The 20646-nt window shown below is 46.2% G+C and overlaps 6 non-coding genes and 2 pseudogenes across 6 annotated transcripts; all 8 read right to left on the bottom strand.

Annotated features, from left to right (window-relative positions):
• Positions 1-241: 241 nt before the first annotated feature.
• Positions 242-374, bottom strand: LOC130339401 (U2 spliceosomal RNA; annotated as a pseudogene).
• A 2089-nt stretch (positions 375-2463) lies between these two features.
• On the bottom strand, positions 2464-2654 carry LOC130339426 (U2 spliceosomal RNA). Its single transcript, XR_008879800.1, has one exon. It is a non-coding gene; the product is annotated as a U2 spliceosomal RNA (small nuclear RNA).
• A 2083-nt stretch (positions 2655-4737) lies between these two features.
• LOC130339389 (U2 spliceosomal RNA) lies at positions 4738-4923 on the bottom strand. The gene has a single exon (XR_008879771.1). It is a non-coding gene; the product is annotated as a U2 spliceosomal RNA (small nuclear RNA).
• A 5389-nt stretch (positions 4924-10312) lies between these two features.
• On the bottom strand, positions 10313-10530 carry LOC130339399 (U2 spliceosomal RNA; annotated as a pseudogene).
• Positions 10531-12616: 2086 nt separating this feature from the next.
• Positions 12617-12807, bottom strand: LOC130339427 (U2 spliceosomal RNA). Its single transcript, XR_008879801.1, has one exon. It is a non-coding gene; the product is annotated as a U2 spliceosomal RNA (small nuclear RNA).
• A 2060-nt stretch (positions 12808-14867) lies between these two features.
• LOC130339428 (U2 spliceosomal RNA) lies at positions 14868-15058 on the bottom strand. The gene has a single exon (XR_008879802.1). It is a non-coding gene; the product is annotated as a U2 spliceosomal RNA (small nuclear RNA).
• Positions 15059-17113: 2055 nt separating this feature from the next.
• LOC130339429 (U2 spliceosomal RNA) lies at positions 17114-17304 on the bottom strand. The gene has a single exon (XR_008879803.1). It is a non-coding gene; the product is annotated as a U2 spliceosomal RNA (small nuclear RNA).
• Positions 17305-19376: 2072 nt separating this feature from the next.
• On the bottom strand, positions 19377-19567 carry LOC130339431 (U2 spliceosomal RNA). Its single transcript, XR_008879804.1, has one exon. It is a non-coding gene; the product is annotated as a U2 spliceosomal RNA (small nuclear RNA).
• Positions 19568-20646: the final 1079 nt, after the last annotated feature.

Genomic DNA, 20646 nt, shown 5'->3' on the forward strand with positions numbered 1-20646 from the left:
ACGAACCTCATGCCACGTGCATCCGCCGCATCACCTGTGAGAATGACCCGCACAGTGTGTTTAATCCGGGCATAAGCCGGTACCGAACCAGGATCTAGATCTTCATCCATGGTTCATTCGTGTTTTGGTCTGGTTCTCTCCGCTCCAACCAACCAGCCAATTCGCTCAAACCTCTCTCCACCCGAAGGCTTTGAGAGGCGATCGCAACCCGTTACCCTGGGACTAAGCCCTCTCCCCAATAGCAACAAGTGGGTGAAGCCCAGGCAATAAACCTGGGCGATCCCACAAGGCCGAGGAGAGGGGTACCCGAGTACCTTCTGACCAGATCTCCTGTATTACTACACTTGATCTTAGCCAAAAGGCCGAGAAGCGATAACCGTGAAAGGGGCGGGCCCAACAAGGTCCCCTTCATGGGCACTATCACTGCTTGCTGTCAGGGAGGCTGCCAGACAATTTTCCATGCACACTCTGGGCTGGGGGGCAGTCAACCACCAGTACACACAGCAGAACCTAAACCCATACCATTATTGCTAAGCAGCAAGACAGGGGCCCATTGCACTCCCACGGGGCCTTTTTAAATGCAATCCATAACCCGGATTTGCCAGGAACCCTTCTTACTCCTCCTACTTGCATGTGACACTGGGCTTAGGATCTGCATAGGAAACACACACACAAGCACACACCTACCTTTGTTGCCTGCAGATGCCTCCTTGGCTGTCCCCAAACGGTATCAAACCAACACCCACGGGAAGCTGTAAGCATAGAGGACATGCCTGCACCCCATTGGACTTACCTGTGTGGGTTAAACCCGGGTTATTTGACAACCTATGGCGGTGATGGTTCTGCTCAGGCAGAGCAGTGCTGATGCTCCTCATAAAGCTGTCGCTGCTGTGAAGGTTCTAGGTGACATCACAAATCCCTATGGTTACATACACAACAAAGCTGGGTTGTTGTTGTTTACACTCTGCAAGGCCTGTGGAAGTGAGTGACATCATAGCACTGTAGTTCTGAGGGTTCTAGATGGATGCAACAATCTCCTGTTGCTTCTATGAAGGCCATAATAGATGACATCACCAAACAGCTCCATAGTCACATACACAGCAAAGGAGAGATGTTGTTTACACCTAGTGATGTCAGTGGTATTGAGTGACATCACAGCACAGTGCTAAGGCTCCTGGGCCTGGACACAGCAGCGGCTGCAATATCTCAACGGAGAATACGTTTATATATATGTGTGTGTGTGCGCGTATATATATATATATATATATATATATATATATATATATATATATATTTCTCCGCCGAAATCACTTTTAAACCCATTTCCACCTTTTTTTCCCTTCTCTTCCTCTTACTTTTTTTTCACGTTTTTTTACGTTTTTCTCCTTTTCGCCTCTTTTCTGGGCGTATTATTCTTCTTTTTCTTCTTTTTTTTCGTCTAATGCATACCCCATCAGTGCAGCAATGCTTATTCAATACCGCCAGCAGATGGAGACACTGGGGGATAATTTTCTAAGGATTTATACTGATTTTTCCTGTCTGAATTTGTCGCACAGAAAGTTGCAGGCCAAATATGTGTGACATTTCTGCGACTTTAGCTTCTAGAGCATTTTTACAACATTATACATAGGTGCTGAATACATAAAAAGCGACTGTTCAGCGACAGACAAGTCGCATCGGCTGAAAGTAGGCCAGAATGTCAGTCCATGTTGGAGCAGGTTTAGATACAGTCTAAAGCATAGATCTCAAAGTCTGTGCACAGAATTTAGCAAGGGCCTCGCACCTTCTGATGCATCAGGTAGGTGCACAATAGCATAGCCTAACCCTCTGTACTTTGGTCTATATTGATGCGGGACATAGACAGCCAGCTGATGACCAATCCATTAGTGCAATGGATGGCTGGAAGCATTTGTCTTTGCCTTTGCAATACCACAGAAGCAATGCATGGTCAATGTACAGCAATGACACACCTGTGTGAACAGCCAGGAGACCCCCCCCCCCCCATGTTATGTTACATAGTTACATAGTTAGTACGGTCGAAAAAAGACATATGTCCATCAAGTTCAACCAGGGAATTAAGGGGTAGGGGTGTGGCGCGATATTGGGGAAGGGATGAGATTTTATATTTCTTCATAAGCATTCATCTTATTTTGTCAATTAGGAACATTCAGCACCCACCCGCTATCAAGGCAGCTGCCTATCATGTCATGCCCTACCTGCACAGGTGTGCTGGCTACTCAAATGATCCAATTAAGGAGGCCATTTAGTCAGCAGCAGCAGAAGTCCTGTGCCTGGACGCTCCAACAGCGGCCAGACACAAGCAGAAGCAGAAGCAGCAGCAGCACCACCTTTTGTTTTTTGGCTGCAGCAGCAGCAGCAGCAAGGCCCACAGGGCTGGCTAGCTGGCTAGCCAGCAAGCAGGTAGCAATGAAAGTAGGAATCTTTCTTTTTAACCCTGTAAGGGGGTGGTGCACTGTACCCGAAGATACTGCCATATCGGGTCAATGCATAGGGCGACGGAAGCAAGCTTCGAAATCGGCCCCCGTTCTCAAAAATCCATTTAATATATGGTCCCCAGATAGGGGACGTATCAGATATTAAACTGATAAGAACAGATACTACACTTGATCTTAGCCAAAAGGCCGAGAAGCGATAACCGTGAAAGGGGCGGGCCCAACAAGGTCCCCTTCATGGGCACTATCACTGCTTGCTGTCAGGGAGGCTGCCAGACAATTTTCCATGCACACTCTGGGCTGGGGGGCAGTCAACCACCAGTACACACAGCAGAACCTAAACCCATACCATTATTGCTAAGCAGCAAGACAGGGGCCCATTGCACTCCCACGGGGCCTTTTTAAATGCAATCCATAACCCGGATTTGCCAGGAACCCTTCTTACTCCTCCTACTTGCATGTGACACTGGGCTTAGGATCTGCATAGGAAACACACACACAAGCACACACCTACCTTTGTTGCCTGCAGATGCCTCCTTGGCTGTCCCCAAACGGTATCAAACCAACACCCACGGGAAGCTGTAAGCATAGAGGACATGCCTGCACCCCATTGGACTTACCTGTGTGGGTTAAACCCGGGTTATTTGACAACCTATGGCGGTGATGGTTCTGCTCAGGCAGAGCAGTGCTGATGCTCCTCATAAAGCTGTCGCTGCTGTGAAGGTTCTAGGTGACATCACAAATCCCTATGGTTACATACACAACAAAGCTGGGTTGTTGTTGTTTACACTCTGCAAGGCCTGTGGAAGTGAGTGACATCATAGCACTGTAGTTCTGAGGGTTCTAGATGGATGCAACAATCTCCTGTTGCTTCTATGAAGGCCATAATAGACGACATCACCAAACAGCTCCATAGTCACATACACAGCAAAGGAGAGATGTTGTTTACACCTAGTGATGTCAGTGGTATTGAGTGACATCACAGCACAGTGCTAAGGCTCCTGGGCCTGGACACAGCAGCGGCTGCAATATCTCAACGGAGAATACGTTTATATATATGTGTGTGTGTGCGCGTATATATATATATATATATATATATATATATATATATATATATTTCTCCGCCGAAATCACTTTTAAACCCATTTCCACCTTTTTTTCCCTTCTCTTCCTCTTACTTTTTTTTCACGTTTTTTTACGTTTTTCTCCTTTTCGCCTCTTTTCTGGGCGTATTATTCTTCTTTTTCTTCTTTTTTTTCGTCTAATGCATACCCCATCAGTGCAGCAATGCTTATTCAATACCGCCAGCAGATGGAGACACTGGGGGATAATTTTCTAAGGATTTATACTGATTTTTCCTGTCTGAATTTGTCGCACAGAAAGTTGCAGGCCAAATATGTGTGACATTTCTGCGACTTTAGCTTCTAGAGCATTTTTACAACATTATACATAGGTGCTGAATACATAAAAAGCGACTGTTCAGCGACAGACAAGTCGCATCGGCTGAAAGTAGGCCAGAATGTCAGTCCATGTTGGAGCAGGTTTAGATACAGTCTAAAGCATAGATCTCAAAGTCTGTGCACAGAATTTAGCAAGGGCCTCGCACCTTCTGATGCATCAGGTAGGTGCACAATAGCATAGCCTAACCCTCTGTACTTTGGTCTATATTGATGCGGGACATAGACAGCCAGCTGATGACCAATCCATTAGTGCAATGGATGGCTGGAAGCATTTGTCTTTGCCTTTGCAATACCACAGAAGCAATGCATGGTCAATGTACAGCAATGACACACCTGTGTGAACAGCCAGGAGACCCCCCCCCCCATGTTATGTTACATAGTTACATAGTTAGTACGGTCGAAAAAAGACATATGTCCATCAAGTTCAACCAGGGAATTAAGGGGTAGGGGTGTGGCGCGATATTGGGGAAGGGATGAGATTTTATATTTCTTCATAAGCATTAATCTTATTTTGTCAATTAGGAACATTCAGCACCCACCCGCTATCAAGGCAGCTGCCTATCATGTCATGCCCTACCTGCACAGGTGTGCTGGCTACTCAAATGATCCAATTAAGGAGGCCATTTAGTCAGCAGCAGCAGAAGTCCTGTGCCTGGACGCTCCAACAGCGGCCAGACACAAGCAGAAGCAGAAGCAGCAGCAGCACCACCTTTTGTTTTTTGGCTGCAGCAGCAGCAGCAGCAAGGCCCACAGGGCTGGCTAGCTGGCTAGCCAGCAAGCAGGTAGCAATGAAAGTAGGAATCTTTCTTTTTAACCCTGTAAGGGGGTGGTGCACTGTACCCGAAGATACTGCCATATCGGGTCAATGCATAGGGCGACGGAAGCAAGCTTCGAAATCGGCCCCCGTTCTCAAAAATCCATTTAATATATGGTCCCCAGATAGGGGACGTATCAGATATTAAACTGATAAGAACAGATAAGGTTTCAACAAAATTTTATTGAATAAATAAGAAACCATACAAAATTTAAAATGCAAAATAATAAAAGGTTCACAAAAGTTTTAAAATACAAATAATAAAACCAGTAATAAAAGGAGAAAAAATAAAAATGGCAGGATAAAACATTATACAAATGTCATAAAAACTGATTATACTGTTATTTCGTTCCATAGAGGCAGACACCACATGGATGCTGCCTCGCTGGCCCCCAACTGTTTCTTGTCTCTTAGGTAATAGATGTACATCTCACTCAGGGCCAGCTTTATACAGTTTTTAACATCAATAAAATCATGTTTAAAAAGTAAGATGTTCCTAACTTTCCAGATGGCATTTTTAAAACAATTAATAATCATCCAGCAGATCATCTGCTGTTTAAAATTGGGGCAGTTAAAAAGACCGTAAAAGACACATTCGTGATTAAAATCTTTTAGGCCGCAGGCCCACTTCAAAAGTGGGCCTACCTTCCTCCAAAGCTCCCGTGCAAAAGGGCAGTTCCAAAATATGTGCAGCACCGTTTCGTCCACTCCGCAGCCATCTCTCGGGCACTTGGCTCTCGCCACCAGTCCTCGCCTGTGCTGGAACTCACGAGTAGGGAGGCACTGGTGGACGATTGCCCAGGCAAGATCCCTGTGTACATTCGCCAGAAACTTCCCGTACACGTTCCGCCATACCTTTTTGGATCTTGCCTGTGTGAAATTGGACACTGCCAGGGTAACCTCACTCCGCCTGAGGACCTTTGATACCTTTCTCTGGTCCCCCAGTATGTCAGGCTCCAAATCTTGGAGACCTAGGAGCCTGACTGTCTTTTCCAACACCACATAATGTTTTGGGGGACACAGAAGCACCGGAGCGTTCAGAGGGATGCGCAACCATCTTTTAAAAACCATGCCCGCAGCGTACCTTAAAAAGCAGCTAAAAATGCCATCGGATTTAATAATTTTAAAACAGAAACAGAAATACTTTATGTAAAAGAAAGTAAAAAGGTTAGGAACATCTTTCCCGCCATTATCTTTACTTTTGTACATAAAATCACGCTTTAATTTCTCCATTTTTGAACCCCATAAAAAAGAAAAAACAATTCTAGTTACTTTTTTAATGTATAAAATAGATGGAGGAAATACCATGGCAATGTATAGCATAATAGGGAGTAAAACCATCTTTATTATTAAAATCTTCCCCTCCATGGTAAGGTTTCTAAGATTCCACATTAAAATCTTCTTCTCCATCTTAGCTATAGCTGAATCCCAGTTAGGGCTCCCATCATTGACCTGGTTAAAAACAATACCTAAAACTTTAATTTGATCCTGTTGCATTGTGACTCCTGGGGTGATGGATGAATCCCAGGAGCCAATATAAAAACAGTCACATTTATCTGTGTTTAGCTTAAAACCAGAGACCTCGCAGAAATAGCTGGTGTTCCTCAATGCCCCCCTCATGGATGGAGAGTCCGGGCACAGTATGGTGACATCATCCATGTACCCCAACACCTTTAGATGGGTCCCTCCTCCACCAGGTATCGGTACGCCTCTTACTACCCGGTCTTTTCTGAGGAGGGCCATCAGTGGTTCGATTGCGCAAATAAAAAGGAGTGGGGACAGGGGGCAGCCCTGTTTGACACCTGATAAAAGAGGAACACCGCTGGTTAAAAAGCCATTAACAGAGACTTGACTAAAACAGGATCGGTATAAAAGCATGATTCGGCTTAAAATCGTTTCAGGCACTGCCATCTTTTTAAGAACTAAAAACAGGTATTCATGGGAGACCCTATCAAAGGCTTTTTCAAAGTCTAAGGATAAAATTGCTACAGTTTGATTTCTATCCTTAAAATACCATAAAACATCTCTTAAAATATTTAGGGATTCAGCTATAGACCTTCCAGGTACCCCACAAACCTGATTTGGGTGAATTAATTTATGAATAAAAGGTTTAAAACGGACAGCTAATAACTTGGCTAAAACTTTATAATCGACATTTAAAAGTGTGATGGGGCGCCAATTTTTTAGCATATCCTTTTCACCCTTTTTAAAAAGTAATGATACAATCCCCCTCCTCCAGGAAGGGGGAAGTTCATTAACAATAAAAGTTTCTTTATACAATAAAACCATATCATCCTTTAAAATATCCCAAAAAGCTAAATAAAATTCGATGGGTAAACCATCTTCCCCAGGGGCCTTCCCACTAGAAAAACTTTTAAAAACAAATAAAAGTTCATCTAAGTTAAGATCACGGGATAAAACCTCCTGGTCTAAAACATCTAGCTTAAAATCAAGGGAATTAAGAACATGTTCTAAAAAGGATGGATTAAGATCTTTCTTATTAAAAAGAAGCTGGTAGAAGTTAAAAACTGCATCTAACATGCCTTTTGGAGTGGATTCACCCTCAAGGCTTTGGATGATATCCCTCCTATTCATCACTTTTTTAAAAAAGAAACGGGAACATTTCTCGCCCTCCTCCAGGTGCTGCACATGTGAGTTAAAAATGATTTGTTTCCCTTTCTTTTCTATGGCATGTTTTATTTCAGTTTTAAGGTTTAAAATATCATTTTCTACATCCATACCAGCTTCTTTCAATTTAAAAAGTACATTTAAACGCATGTTAAGAACATAAAACCACTGTTTTTCCATTTTTGCCTTCTTCTTACCTGCTTTGATAAAAAAAAATCTGATTTTAGATTTGGTGCCCTCCCACCAGTGCAGCATAGGCTCGTGGGGTTTTCTTTGTGATTGCCAGCATTGGTAGGTCCGCACAAACTCCTCTTTTATCTCAGGGTCCTCTAGGAGTGTGGTGTTTAATCTCCAGAGGCCCCTTTTTGCTTTTTGCTCCCCCTCTAGCTCCAGGCCCACCAAGAGGAGCTTATGATCAGAGAAGATATTCTGCTCGAGCGTGCATTTCAGGGGTTTAAAAGCTCTAGAGGAAAAAATAAAATCGATTCTGGAGCTCACTCTTCCATTGGACCATGTGGCGCCTGGGTCCTCCGGCAAGAGATCCTTCCAGCAATCTTTCAAATTAAAATCATCAATAAAATTTTTAAGCAGGTAAGAAGTGCGGTCTTTACGATTAATATCCCCACCCTGCCGGTGTTCCCCATCACGTATGCAGTTAAAATCACCTCCCACCAGCAGGGGGGAAGACCCAACACAAAACAGTGGTAAAATTTCAAATAGTTCTGCCCGCTCCTGTTTATCAGGAGGGGCATACACATTTAAAACACGAATTAAAAGTCCATTAAAATATAGATGAATTAAAAGAGCTCTGCCAGGCACAATCTCAGTTACTGTATGAATAGAAAAGGACTGGCCTCGGCAGAGCAGCCCAACACCCACAGAACGACAGTCATTTGCACCGGACCATATGGATGGGCCCAGCTTCCAGTCTTCTTTTAAGTCTTTATAGTCCATTTTACTAGGGATTCCACATTCTTGTAGCAGGCAAAGGTCAAAGTCACATGTCTCTAGATAAGAAAATAAAGCAGCCCTGCGATCAGGGCTCTTTAAGGACCTCACATTGAGTGAGGCAATTTTTACAGGGATAGGCATAGTTTATGGAGAGTCCGTGCTTGGAGAATCAAAGTCAATAATAAGCTGCGTACCGTCATCCCCCGCCTGCGGGGTCATCAGCTCCTTGATGTTCTGAGGGTCGGAGCTTGAGATCGATGATGCCCCGACCCTGAGCTCGCTCTCGTCCGAACTACGGCACGCCGCTTTCCTTTGAATGTCTTCCTCTTCTTCTTCTCTTTGTCTTTTAAATGTCACACTGCTGTCCATATCCTCTGTGTTGCTCTCACTCGATGTAATCTCTGGCCCCCGGCTGATGGATCTGCGTCTTCTTTCATCATTTGACGACTGGAACTGCTGCACAGGGGCCTGTGAGGCCTCTTTTCCGGAACCTTTGCCGCTACCTTGGGAAGTTTTCATCGCTTGTTCCCCAGCAAGCGTTGCTGAGGACTGTTGCTCCAACTTCCCCATCGATCGACGATGGCCAGTTTTACCCACCGGGTCCACTGCTGGCGGGGCAGCAAACCCTGGTTTGGCGCCACTTGTCTTCTTGGCCCTGTCCTGTATAGGCGGAGTAACAGGACCGGGCTCAGACCTGGCCACCTGGCTCCCCTTCCGGCGGGCTTTCACCGGGGCCTCTTCGTCCGGAGCAGGGCGACCCTGGGCCAAGCCAGTACCTGGCTTATGCTGCAATTTTGGGTCCACTTTTGCCCCCACCGAGGCCCGTCGGCTGCCACCCGCCACAGGTGAGCCCCCTTCAGAAGTTTCGGCGGGCTCTTGAGCCAGGTAGGAAGTCGATCGACGTCTTTCAATTTCCCGGGCAGTAAACTCGATCACCCGCCCGGGCTTCGTGGAATCCCCATGGCCTCCCCCTAGCACTACCACCGGTGGGCCCCCCGATGGACCACCAGAGGTCTTGGGCCTGGACCCATCAGTACCTGCCATCTGGGGTTTGGGCATCTTAAAAAAGGACGTCTTTTGTCCTGTCCCCTCTTTGGGTGGGCCCAGCCTTGACCCACCCATCGTAGTTTTTGCTTTATGGGGACAGGAATTAAAATCGTGATTTTCCTCTCCGCAGAGGTTGCACCTTATCGTATGGCTACATCTTGAGGCTATGTGACCTTCTTGGCCACACCTATTGCAGCGAATCACACGCTCCGCGCCGCAGGTCTCCTGGGTGTGGCCAAACCTCAAGCAATTTCGGCAATACATAGGCATTTGAGGATAGAACAGGAAGCCCCGAACTCTCCCGATGGCAAAATTTGGGGGCGGATGGCAAAGACCCCCAATACCACCGGGATCCTTACGGAGCTTGACCCAGAACTTCCTCTTGCCGTTCCAGAACCGCACGGAGTTCAAGATTTTGTTTGCGAATCGCACCTCTTCGCAGTATCGCCGAAGAAAAGTGGCTATATCCTCCGTGGTCACATGAGGGCTGTGCATAGCCACCACCAACGGTATATGTTCCTCACCATAGAGGAACTGGAACGAAAGACCGTCGAGTCGATCGTCCCTCTGGTCCGCACCAGACAAGGTTGCATAGATGTTATCGCAACACGCCGTGGCCGTGAAGGTGACGGTATACAGGCCACGGCTTTCCTGGTCATTTAGACACAGGATGTCCTCCCTATTGAGGCGGAAGTAGTCAAGAAGAATCACCTCCGCAATGAAGCGGAGGTTCTTCAACTGACGATGGCTCTCCGACACCTCTATGCGGATGGTATTTCGCATCGACATTTCCCCAGAGGGGAAAGCCCAGGAGAACGGCATCTTCCACACCCAGGGACTAAGCCCCTTCCCCAATAGCAGCAGGGGCTCGGAATCCCGCTATAAAAGCGGAACCCTTATCCAAGGCAGAGGTCGGGGGTACCCTAGGTGCTTCCGAAGCTACAGGTAACGCTCAACGTACCGAAAATGCCTTCTGAGACACAAGGTCCCAGAGACAGGGGGATCGCAACCCGTTGTCCGTGGACTAAGCCCGCTCCCCAATAGCAGCAAGGGGGTGAAGTCCCTCCGTAAGGAGAGACAATCCCCCAAGGCCGAGAAGCGGGGTACCACAGACACCTTCCGACCAGACCAAATGCAGATACTACACTTGATCTTAGCCAAAAGGCCGAGAAGCGATAACCGTGAAAGGGGCGGGCCCAACAAGGTCCCCTTCATGGGCACTATCACTGCTTGCTGTCAGGGAGGCTGCCAGACAATTTTCCATGCACACTCTGGGCTGGGGGGCAGTCAACCACCAGTACACACAGCAGAACCTAAACCCATACCATTATTGCTAAGCAGCAAGACAGGGGCCCATTGCACTCCCACGGGGCCTTTTTAAATGCAATCCATAACCCGGATTTGCCAGGAACCCTTCTTACTCCTCCTACTTGCATGTGACACTGGGCTTAGGATCTGCATAGGAAACACACACACAAGCACACACCTACCTTTGTTGCCTGCAGATGCCTCCTTGGCTGTCCCCAAACGGTATCAAACCAACACCCACGGGAAGCTGTAAGCATAGAGGACATGCCTGCACCCCATTGGACTTACCTGTGTGGGTTAAACCCGGGTTATTTGACAACCTATGGCGGTGATGGTTCTGCTCAGGCAGAGCAGTGCTGATGCTCCTCATAAAGCTGTCGCTGCTGTGAAGGTTCTAGGTGACATCACAAATCCCTATGGTTACATACACAACAAAGCTGGGTTGTTGTTGTTTACACTCTGCAAGGCCTGTGGAAGTGAGTGACATCATAGCACTGTAGTTCTGAGGGTTCTAGATGGATGCAACAATCTCCTGTTGCTTCTATGAAGGCCATAATAGACGACATCACCAAACAGCTCCATAGTCACATACACAGCAAAGGAGAGATGTTGTTTACACCTAGTGATGTCAGTGGTATTGAGTGACATCACAGCACAGTGCTAAGGCTCCTGGGCCTGGACACAGCAGCGGCTGCAATATCTCAACGGAGAATACGTTTATATATATGTGTGTGTGTGCGCGTATATATATATATATATATATATATATATATATATATATATATATTTCTCCGCCGAAATCACTTTTAAACCCATTTCCACCTTTTTTTCCCTTCTCTTCCTCTTACTTTTTTTTCACGTTTTTTTACGTTTTTCTCCTTTTCGCCTCTTTTCTGGGCGTATTATTCTTCTTTTTCTTCTTTTTTTTCGTCTAATGCATACCCCATCAGTGCAGCAATGCTTATTCAATACCGCCAGCAGATGGAGACACTGGGGGATAATTTTCTAAGGATTTATACTGATTTTTCCTGTCTGAATTTGTCGCACAGAAAGTTGCAGGCCAAATATGTGTGACATTTCTGCGACTTTAGCTTCTAGAGCATTTTTACAACATTATACATAGGTGCTGAATACATAAAAAGCGACTGTTCAGCGACAGACAAGTCGCATCGGCTGAAAGTAGGCCAGAATGTCAGTCCATGTTGGAGCAGGTTTAGATACAGTCTAAAGCATAGATCTCAAAGTCTGTGCACAGAATTTAGCAAGGGCCTCGCACCTTCTGATGCATCAGGTAGGTGCACAATAGCATAGCCTAACCCTCTGTACTTTGGTCTATATTGATGCGGGACATAGACAGCCAGCTGATGACCAATCCATTAGTGCAATGGATGGCTGGAAGCATTTGTCTTTGCCTTTGCAATACCACAGAAGCAATGCATGGTCAATGTACAGCAATGACACACCTGTGTGAACAGCCAGGAGACCCCCCCCCCCCATGTTATGTTACATAGTTACATAGTTAGTACGGTCGAAAAAAGACATATGTCCATCAAGTTCAACCAGGGAATTAAGGGGTAGGGGTGTGGCGCGATATTGGGGAAGGGATGAGATTTTATATTTCTTCATAAGCATTAATCTTATTTTGTCAATTAGGAACATTCAGCACCCACCCGCTATCAAGGCAGCTGCCTATCATGTCATGCCCTACCTGCACAGGTGTGCTGGCTACTCAAATGATCCAATTAAGGAGGCCATTTAGTCAGCAGCAGCAGAAGTCCTGTGCCTGGACGCTCCAACAGCGGCCAGACACAAGCAGAAGCAGAAGCAGCAGCAGCACCACCTTTTGTTTTTTGGCTGCAGCAGCAGCAGCAGCAAGGCCCACAGGGCTGGCTAGCTGGCTAGCCAGCAAGCAGGTAGCAATGAAAGTAGGAATCTTTCTTTTTAACCCTGTAAGGGGGTGGTGCACTGTACCCGAAGATACTGCCATATCGGGTCAATGCATAGGGCGACGGAAGCAAGCTTCGAAATCGGCCCCCGTTCTCAAAAATCCATTTAATATATGGTCCCCAGATAGGGGACGTATCAGATATTAAACTGATAAGAACAGATACTACACTTGATCTTAGCCAAAAGGCCGAGAAGCGATAACCATGAAAGGGGCGGGCCCAACAAGGTCCCCTTCATGGGCACTATCACTGCTTGCTGTCAGGGAGGCTGCCAGACAATTTTCCATGCACACTCTGGGCTGGGGGGCAGTCAACCACCAGTACACACAGCAGAACCTAAACCCATACCATTATTGCTAAGCAGCAAGACAGGGGCCCATTGCACTCCCACGGGGCCTTTTTAAATGCAATCCATAACCCGGATTTGCCAGGAACCCTTCTTACTCCTCCTACTTGCATGTGACACTGGGCTTAGGATCTGCATAGGAAACACACACACAAGCACACACCTACCTTTGTTGCCTGCAGATGCCTCCTTGGCTGTCCCCAAACGGTATCAAACCAACACCCACGGGAAGCTGTAAGCATAGAGGACATGCCTGCACCCCATTGGACTTACCTGTGTGGGTTAAACCCGGGTTATTTGACAACCTATGGCGGTGATGGTTCTGCTCAGGCAGAGCAGTGCTGATGCTCCTCATAAAGCCGTCGCTGCTGTGAAGGTTCTAGGTGACATCACAAATCCCTATGGTTACATACACAACAAAGCTGGGTTGTTGTTGTTTACACTCTGCAAGGCCTGTGGAAGTGAGTGACATCATAGCACTGTAGTTCTGAGGGTTCTAGATGGATGCAACAATCTCCTGTTGCTTCTATCACCAAACAGCTCCATAGTCACATACACAGCAAAGGAGAGATGTTGTTTACACCTAGTGATGTCAGTGGTATTGAGTGACATCACAGCACAGTGCTAAGGCTCCTGGGCCTGGACACAGCAGCGGCTGCAATATCTCAACGGAGAATACGTTTATATATATGTGTGTGTGTGCGCGTATATATATATATATATATATATATATATATATATATATTTCTCCGCCGAAATCACTTTTAAACCCATTTCCACCTTTTTTTCCCTTCTCTTCCTCTTACTTTTTTTTCACGTTTTTTTACGTTTTTCTCCTTTTCGCCTCTTTTCTGGGCGTATTATTCTTCTTTTTCTTCTTTTTTTTCGTCTAATGCATACCCCATCAGTGCAGCAATGCTTATTCAATACCGCCAGCAGATGGAGACACTGGGGGATAATTTTCTAAGGATTTATACTGATTTTTCCTGTCTGAATTTGTCGCACAGAAAGTTGCAGGCCAAATATGTGTGACATTTCTGCGACTTTAGCTTCTAGAGCATTTTTACAACATTATACATAGGTGCTGAATACATAAAAAGCGACTGTTCAGCGACAGACAAGTCGCATCGGCTGAAAGTAGGCCAGAATGTCAGTCCATGTTGGAGCAGGTTTAGATACAGTCTAAAGCATAGATCTCAAAGTCTGTGCACAGAATTTAGCAAGGGCCTCGCACCTTCTGATGCATCAGGTAGGTGCACAATAGCATAGCCTAACCCTCTGTACTTTGGTCTATATTGATGCGGGACATAGACAGCCAGCTGATGACCAATCCATTAGTGCAATGGATGGCTGGAAGCATTTGTCTTTGCCTTTGCAATACCACAGAAGCAATGCATGGTCAATGTACAGCAATGACACACCTGTGTGAACAGCCAGGAGACCCCCCCCCCCCCATGTTATGTTACATAGTTACATAGTTAGTACGGTCGAAAAAAGACATATGTCCATCAAGTTCAACCAGGGAATTAAGGGGTAGGGGTGTGGCGCGATATTGGGGAAGGGATGAGATTTTATATTTCTTCATAAGCATTAATCTTATTTTGTCAATTAGGAACATTCAGCACCCACCCGCTATCAAGGCAGCTGCCTATCATGTCATGCCCTACCTGCACAGGTGTGCTGGCTACTCAAATGATCCAATTAAGGAGGCCATTTAGTCAGCAGCAGCAGAAGTCCTGTGCCTGGACGCTCCAACAGCGGCCAGACACAAGCAGAAGCAGAAGCAGCAGCAGCACCACCTTTTGTTTTTTGGCTGCAGCAGCAGCAGCAGCAAGGCCCACAGGGCTGGCTAGCTGGCTAGCCAGCAAGCAGGTAGCAATGAAAGTAGGAATCTTTCTTTTTAACCCTGTAAGGGGGTGGTGCACTGTACCCGAAGATACTGCCATATCGGGTCAATGCATAGGGCGACGGAAGCAAGCTTCGAAATCGGCCCCCGTTCTCAAAAATCCATTTAATATATGGTCCCCAGATAGGGGACGTATCAGATATTAAACTGATAAGAACAGATACTACACTTGATCTTAGCCAAAAGGCCGAGAAGCGATAACCATGAAAGGGGCGGGCCCAACAAGGTCCCCTTCATGGGCACTATCACTGCTTGCTGTCAGGGAGGCTGCCAGACAATTTTCCATGCACACTCTGGGCTGGGGGGCAGTCAACCACCAGTACACACAGCAGAACCTAAACCCATACCATTATTGCTAAGCAGCAAGACAGGGGCCCATTGCACTCCCACGGGGCCTTTTTAAATGCAATCCATAACCCGGATTTGCCAGGAACCCTTCTTACTCCTCCTACTTGCATGTGACACTGGGCTTAGGATCTGCATAGGAAACACACACACAAGCACACACCTACCTTTGTTGCCTGCAGATGCCTCCTTGGCTGTCCCCAAACGGTATCAAACCAACACCCACGGGAAGCTGTAAGCATAGAGGACATGCCTGCACCCCATTGGACTTACCTGTGTGGGTTAAACCCGGGTTATTTGACAACCTATGGCGGTGATGGTTCTGCTCAGGCAGAGCAGTGCTGATGCTCCTCATAAAGCCGTCGCTGCTGTGAAGGTTCTAGGTGACATCACAAATCCCTATGGTTACATACACAACAAAGCTGGGTTGTTGTTGTTTACACTCTGCAAGGCCTGTGGAAGTGAGTGACATCATAGCACTGTAGTTCTGAGGGTTCTAGATGGATGCAACAATCTCCTGTTGCTTCTATCACCAAACAGCTCCATAGTCACATACACAGCAAAGGAGAGATGTTGTTTACACCTAGTGATGTCAGTGGTATTGAGTGACATCACAGCACAGTGCTAAGGCTCCTGGGCCTGGACACAGCAGCGGCTGCAATATCTCAACGGAGAATACGTTTATATATATGTGTGTGTGTGCGCGTATATATATATATATATATATATATATATATATATATATATTCTCCGCCGAAATCACTTTTAAACCCATTTCCACCTTTTTTTCCCTTCTCTTCCTCTTACTTTTTTTTCACGTTTTTTTACGTTTTTCTCCTTTTCGCCTCTTTTCTGGGCGTATTATTCTTCTTTTTCTTCTTTTTTTTCGTCTAATGCATACCCCATCAGTGCAGCAATGCTTATTCAATACCGCCAGCAGATGGAGACACTGGGGGATAATTTTCTAAGGATTTATACTGATTTTTCCTGTCTGAATTTGTCGCACAGAAAGTTGCAGGCCAAATATGTGTGACATTTCTGCGACTTTAGCTTCTAGAGCATTTTTACAACATTATACATAGGTGCTGAATACATAAAAAGCGACTGTTCAGCGACAGACAAGTCGCATCGGCTGAAAGTAGGCCAGAATGTCAGTCCATGTTGGAGCAGGTTTAGATACAGTCTAAAGCATAGATCTCAAAGTCTGTGCACAGAATTTAGCAAGGGCCTCGCACCTTCTGATGCATCAGGTAGGTGCACAATAGCATAGCCTAACCCTCTGTACTTTGGTCTATATTGATGCGGGACATAGACAGCCAGCTGATGACCAATCCATTAGTGCAATGGATGGCTGGAAGCATTTGTCTTTGCCTTTGCAATACCACAGAAGCAATGCATGGTCAATGTACAGCAATGACACACCTGTGTGAACAGCCAGGAGACCCCCCCCCCCCATGTTATGTTACATAGTTAGTACGGTCGAAAAAAGACATATGTCCATCAAGTTCAACCAGGGAATTAAGGGGTAGGGGTGTGGCGCGATATTGGGGAAGGGATGAGATTTTATATTTCTTCATAAGCATTAATCTTATTTTGTCAATTAGGAACATTCAGCACCCACCCGCTATCAAGGCAGCTGCCTATCATGTCATGCCCTACCTGCACAGGTGTGCTGGCTACTCAAATGATCCAATTAAGGAGGCCATTTAGTCAGCAGCAGCAGAAGTCCTGTGCCTGGACGCTCCAACAGCGGCCAGACACAAGCAGAAGCAGAAGCAGCAGCAGCACCACCTTTTGTTTTTTGGCTGCAGCAGCAGCAGCAGCAGCAAGGCCCACAGGGCTGGCTAGCTGGCTAGCCAGCAAGCAGGTAGCAATGAAAGTAGGAATCTTTCTTTTTAACCCTGTAAGGGGGTGGTGCACTGTACCCGAAGATACTGCCATATCGGGTCAATGCATAGGGCGACGGAAGCAAGCTTCGAAATCGGCCCCCGTTCTCAAAAATCCATTTAATATATGGTCCCCAGATAGGGGACGTATCAGATATTAAACTGATAAGAACAGATACTACACTTGATCTTAGCCAAAAGGCCGAGAAGCGATAACCGTGAAAGGGGCGGGCCCAACAAGGTCCCCTTCATGGGCACTATCACTGCTTGCTGTCAGGGAGGCTGCCAGACAATTTTCCATGCACACTCTGGGCTGGGGGGCAGTCAACCACCAGTACACACAGCAGAACCTAAACCCATACCATTATTGCTAAGCAGCAAGACAGGGGCCCATTGCACTCCCACGGGGCCTTTTTAAATGCAATCCATAACCCGGATTTGCCAGGAACCCTTCTTACTCCTCCTACTTGCATGTGACACTGGGCTTAGGATCTGCATAGGAAACACACACACAAGCACACACCTACCTTTGTTGCCTGCAGATGCCTCCTTGGCTGTCCCCAAACGGTATCAAACCAACACCCACGGGAAGCTGTAAGCATAGAGGACATGCCTGCACCCCATTGGACTTACCTGTGTGGGTTAAACCCGGGTTATTTGACAACCTATGGCGGTGATGGTTCTGCTCAGGCAGAGCAGTGCTGATGCTCCTCATAAAGCTGTCGCTGCTGTGAAGGTTCTAGGTGACATCACAAATCCCTATGGTTACATACACAACAAAGCTGGGTTGTTGTTGTTTACACTCTGCAAGGCCTGTGGAAGTGAGTGACATCATAGCACTGTAGTTCTGAGGGTTCTAGATGGATGCAACAATCTCCTGTTGCTTCTATGAAGGCCATAATAGACGACATCACCAAACAGCTCCATAGTCACATACACAGCAAAGGAGAGATGTTGTTTACACCTAGTGATGTCAGTGGTATTGAGTGACATCACAGCACAGTGCTAAGGCTCCTGGGCCTGGACACAGCAGCGGCTGCAATATCTCAACGGAGAATACGTTTATATATATGTGTGTGTGTGCGCGTATATATATATACATATATATATATATATATATATATTTCTCCGCCGAAATCACTTTTAAACCCATTTCCACCTTTTTTTCCCTTCTCTTCCTCTTACTTTTTTTTCACGTTTTTTTACGTTTTTCTCCTTTTCGCCTCTTTTCTGGGCGTATTATTCTTCTTTTTCTTCTTTTTTTTCGTCTAATGCATACCCCATCAGTGCAGCAATGCTTATTCAATACCGCCAGCAGATGGAGACACTGGGGGATAATTTTCTAAGGATTTATACTGATTTTTCCTGTCTGAATTTGTCGCACAGAAAGTTGCAGGCCAAATATGTGTGACATTTCTGCGACTTTAGCTTCTAGAGCATTTTTACAACATTATACATAGGTGCTGAATACATAAAAAGCGACTGTTCAGCGACAGACAAGTCGCATCGGCTGAAAGTAGGCCAGAATGTCAGTCCATGTTGGAGCAGGTTTAGATACAGTCTAAAGCATAGATCTCAAAGTCTGTGCACAGAATTTAGCAAGGGCCTCGCACCTTCTGATGCATCAGGTAGGTGCACAATAGCATAGCCTAACCCTCTGTACTTTGGTCTATATTGATGCGGGACATAGACAGCCAGCTGATGACCAATCCATTAGTGCAATGGATGGCTGGAAGCATTTGTCTTTGCCTTTGCAATACCACAGAAGCAATGCATGGTCAATGTACAGCAATGACACACCTGTGTGAACAGCCAGGAGACCCCCCCCCCCCATGTTATGTTACATAGTTACATAGTTAGTACGGTCGAAAAAAGACATATGTCCATCAAGTTCAACCAGGGAATTAAGGGGTAGGGGTGTGGCGCGATATTGGGGAAGGGATGAGATTTTATATTTCTTCATAAGCATTAATCTTATTTTGTCAATTAGGAACATTCAGCACCCACCCGCTATCAAGGCAGCTGCCTATCATGTCATGCCCTACCTGCACAGGTGTGCTGGCTACTCAAATGATCCAATTAAGGAGGCCATTTAGTCAGCAGCAGCAGAAGTCCTGTGCCTGGACGCTCCAACAGCGGCCAGACACAAGCAGAAGCAGCAGCAGCACCACCTTTTGTTTTTTGGCTGCAGCAGCAGCAGCAGCAAGGCCCACAGGGCTGGCTAGCTGGCTAGCCAGCAAGCAGGTAGCAATGAAAGTAGGAATCTTTCTTTTTAACCCTGTAAGGGGGTGGTGCACTGTACCCGAAGATACTGCCATATCGGGTCAATGCATAGGGCGACGGAAGCAAGCTTCGAAATCGGCCCCCGTTCTCAAAAATCCATTTAATATATGGTCCCCAGATAGGGGACGTATCAGATATTAAACTGATAAGAACAGATACTACACTTGATCTTAGCCAAAAGGCCGAGAAGCGATAACCGTGAAAGGGGCGGGCCCAACAAGGTCCCCTTCATGGGCACTATCACTGCTTGCTGTCAGGGAGGCTGCCAGACAATTTTCCATGCACACTCTGGGCTGGGGGGCAGTCAACCACCAGTACACACAGCAGAACCTAAACCCATACCATTATTGCTAAGCAGCAAGACAGGGGCCCATTGCACTCCCACGGGGCCTTTTTAAATGCAATCCATAACCCGGATTTGCCAGGAACCCTTCTTACTCCTCCTACTTGCATGTGACACTGGGCTTAGGATCTGCATAGGAAACACACACACAAGCACACACCTACCTTTGTTGCCTGCAGATGCCTCCTTGGCTGTCCCCAAACGGTATCAAACCAACACCCACGGGAAGCTGTAAGCATAGAGGACATGCCTGCACCCCATTGGACTTACCTGTGTGGGTTAAACCCGGGTTATTTGACAACCTATGGCGGTGATGGTTCTGCTCAGGCAGAGCAGTGCTGATGCTCCTCATAAAGCTGTCGCTGCTGTGAAGGTTCTAGGTGACATCACAAATCCCTATGGTTACATACACAACAAAGCTGGGTTGTTGTTGTTTACACTCTGCAAGGCCTGTGGAAGTGAGTGACATCATAGCACTGTAGTTCTGAGGGTTCTAGATGGATGCAACAATCTCCTGTTGCTTCTATGAAGGCCATAATAGACGACATCACCAAACAGCTCCATAGTCACATACACAGCAAAGGAGAGATGTTGTTTACACCTAGTGATGTCAGTGGTATTGAGTGACATCACAGCACAGTGCTAAGGCTCCTGGGCCTGGACACAGCAGCGGCTGCAATATCTCAACGGAGAATACGTTTATATATATGTGTGTGTGTGCGCGTATATATATATATATATATATATATATATATATATTTCTCCGCCGAAATCACTTTTAAACCCATTTCCACCTTTTTTTCCCTTCTCTTCCTCTTACTTTTTTTTCACGTTTTTTTACGTTTTTCTCCTTTTCGCCTCTTTTCTGGGCGTATTATTCTTCTTTTTCTTCTTTTTTTTCGTCTAATGCATACCCCATCAGTGCAGCAA

This window comes from Hyla sarda, unplaced genomic scaffold, assembly GCF_029499605.1.
Source record: "Hyla sarda isolate aHylSar1 unplaced genomic scaffold, aHylSar1.hap1 scaffold_543, whole genome shotgun sequence".
NCBI classification, from domain to species: domain Eukaryota; kingdom Metazoa; phylum Chordata; class Amphibia; order Anura; family Hylidae; genus Hyla; species Hyla sarda.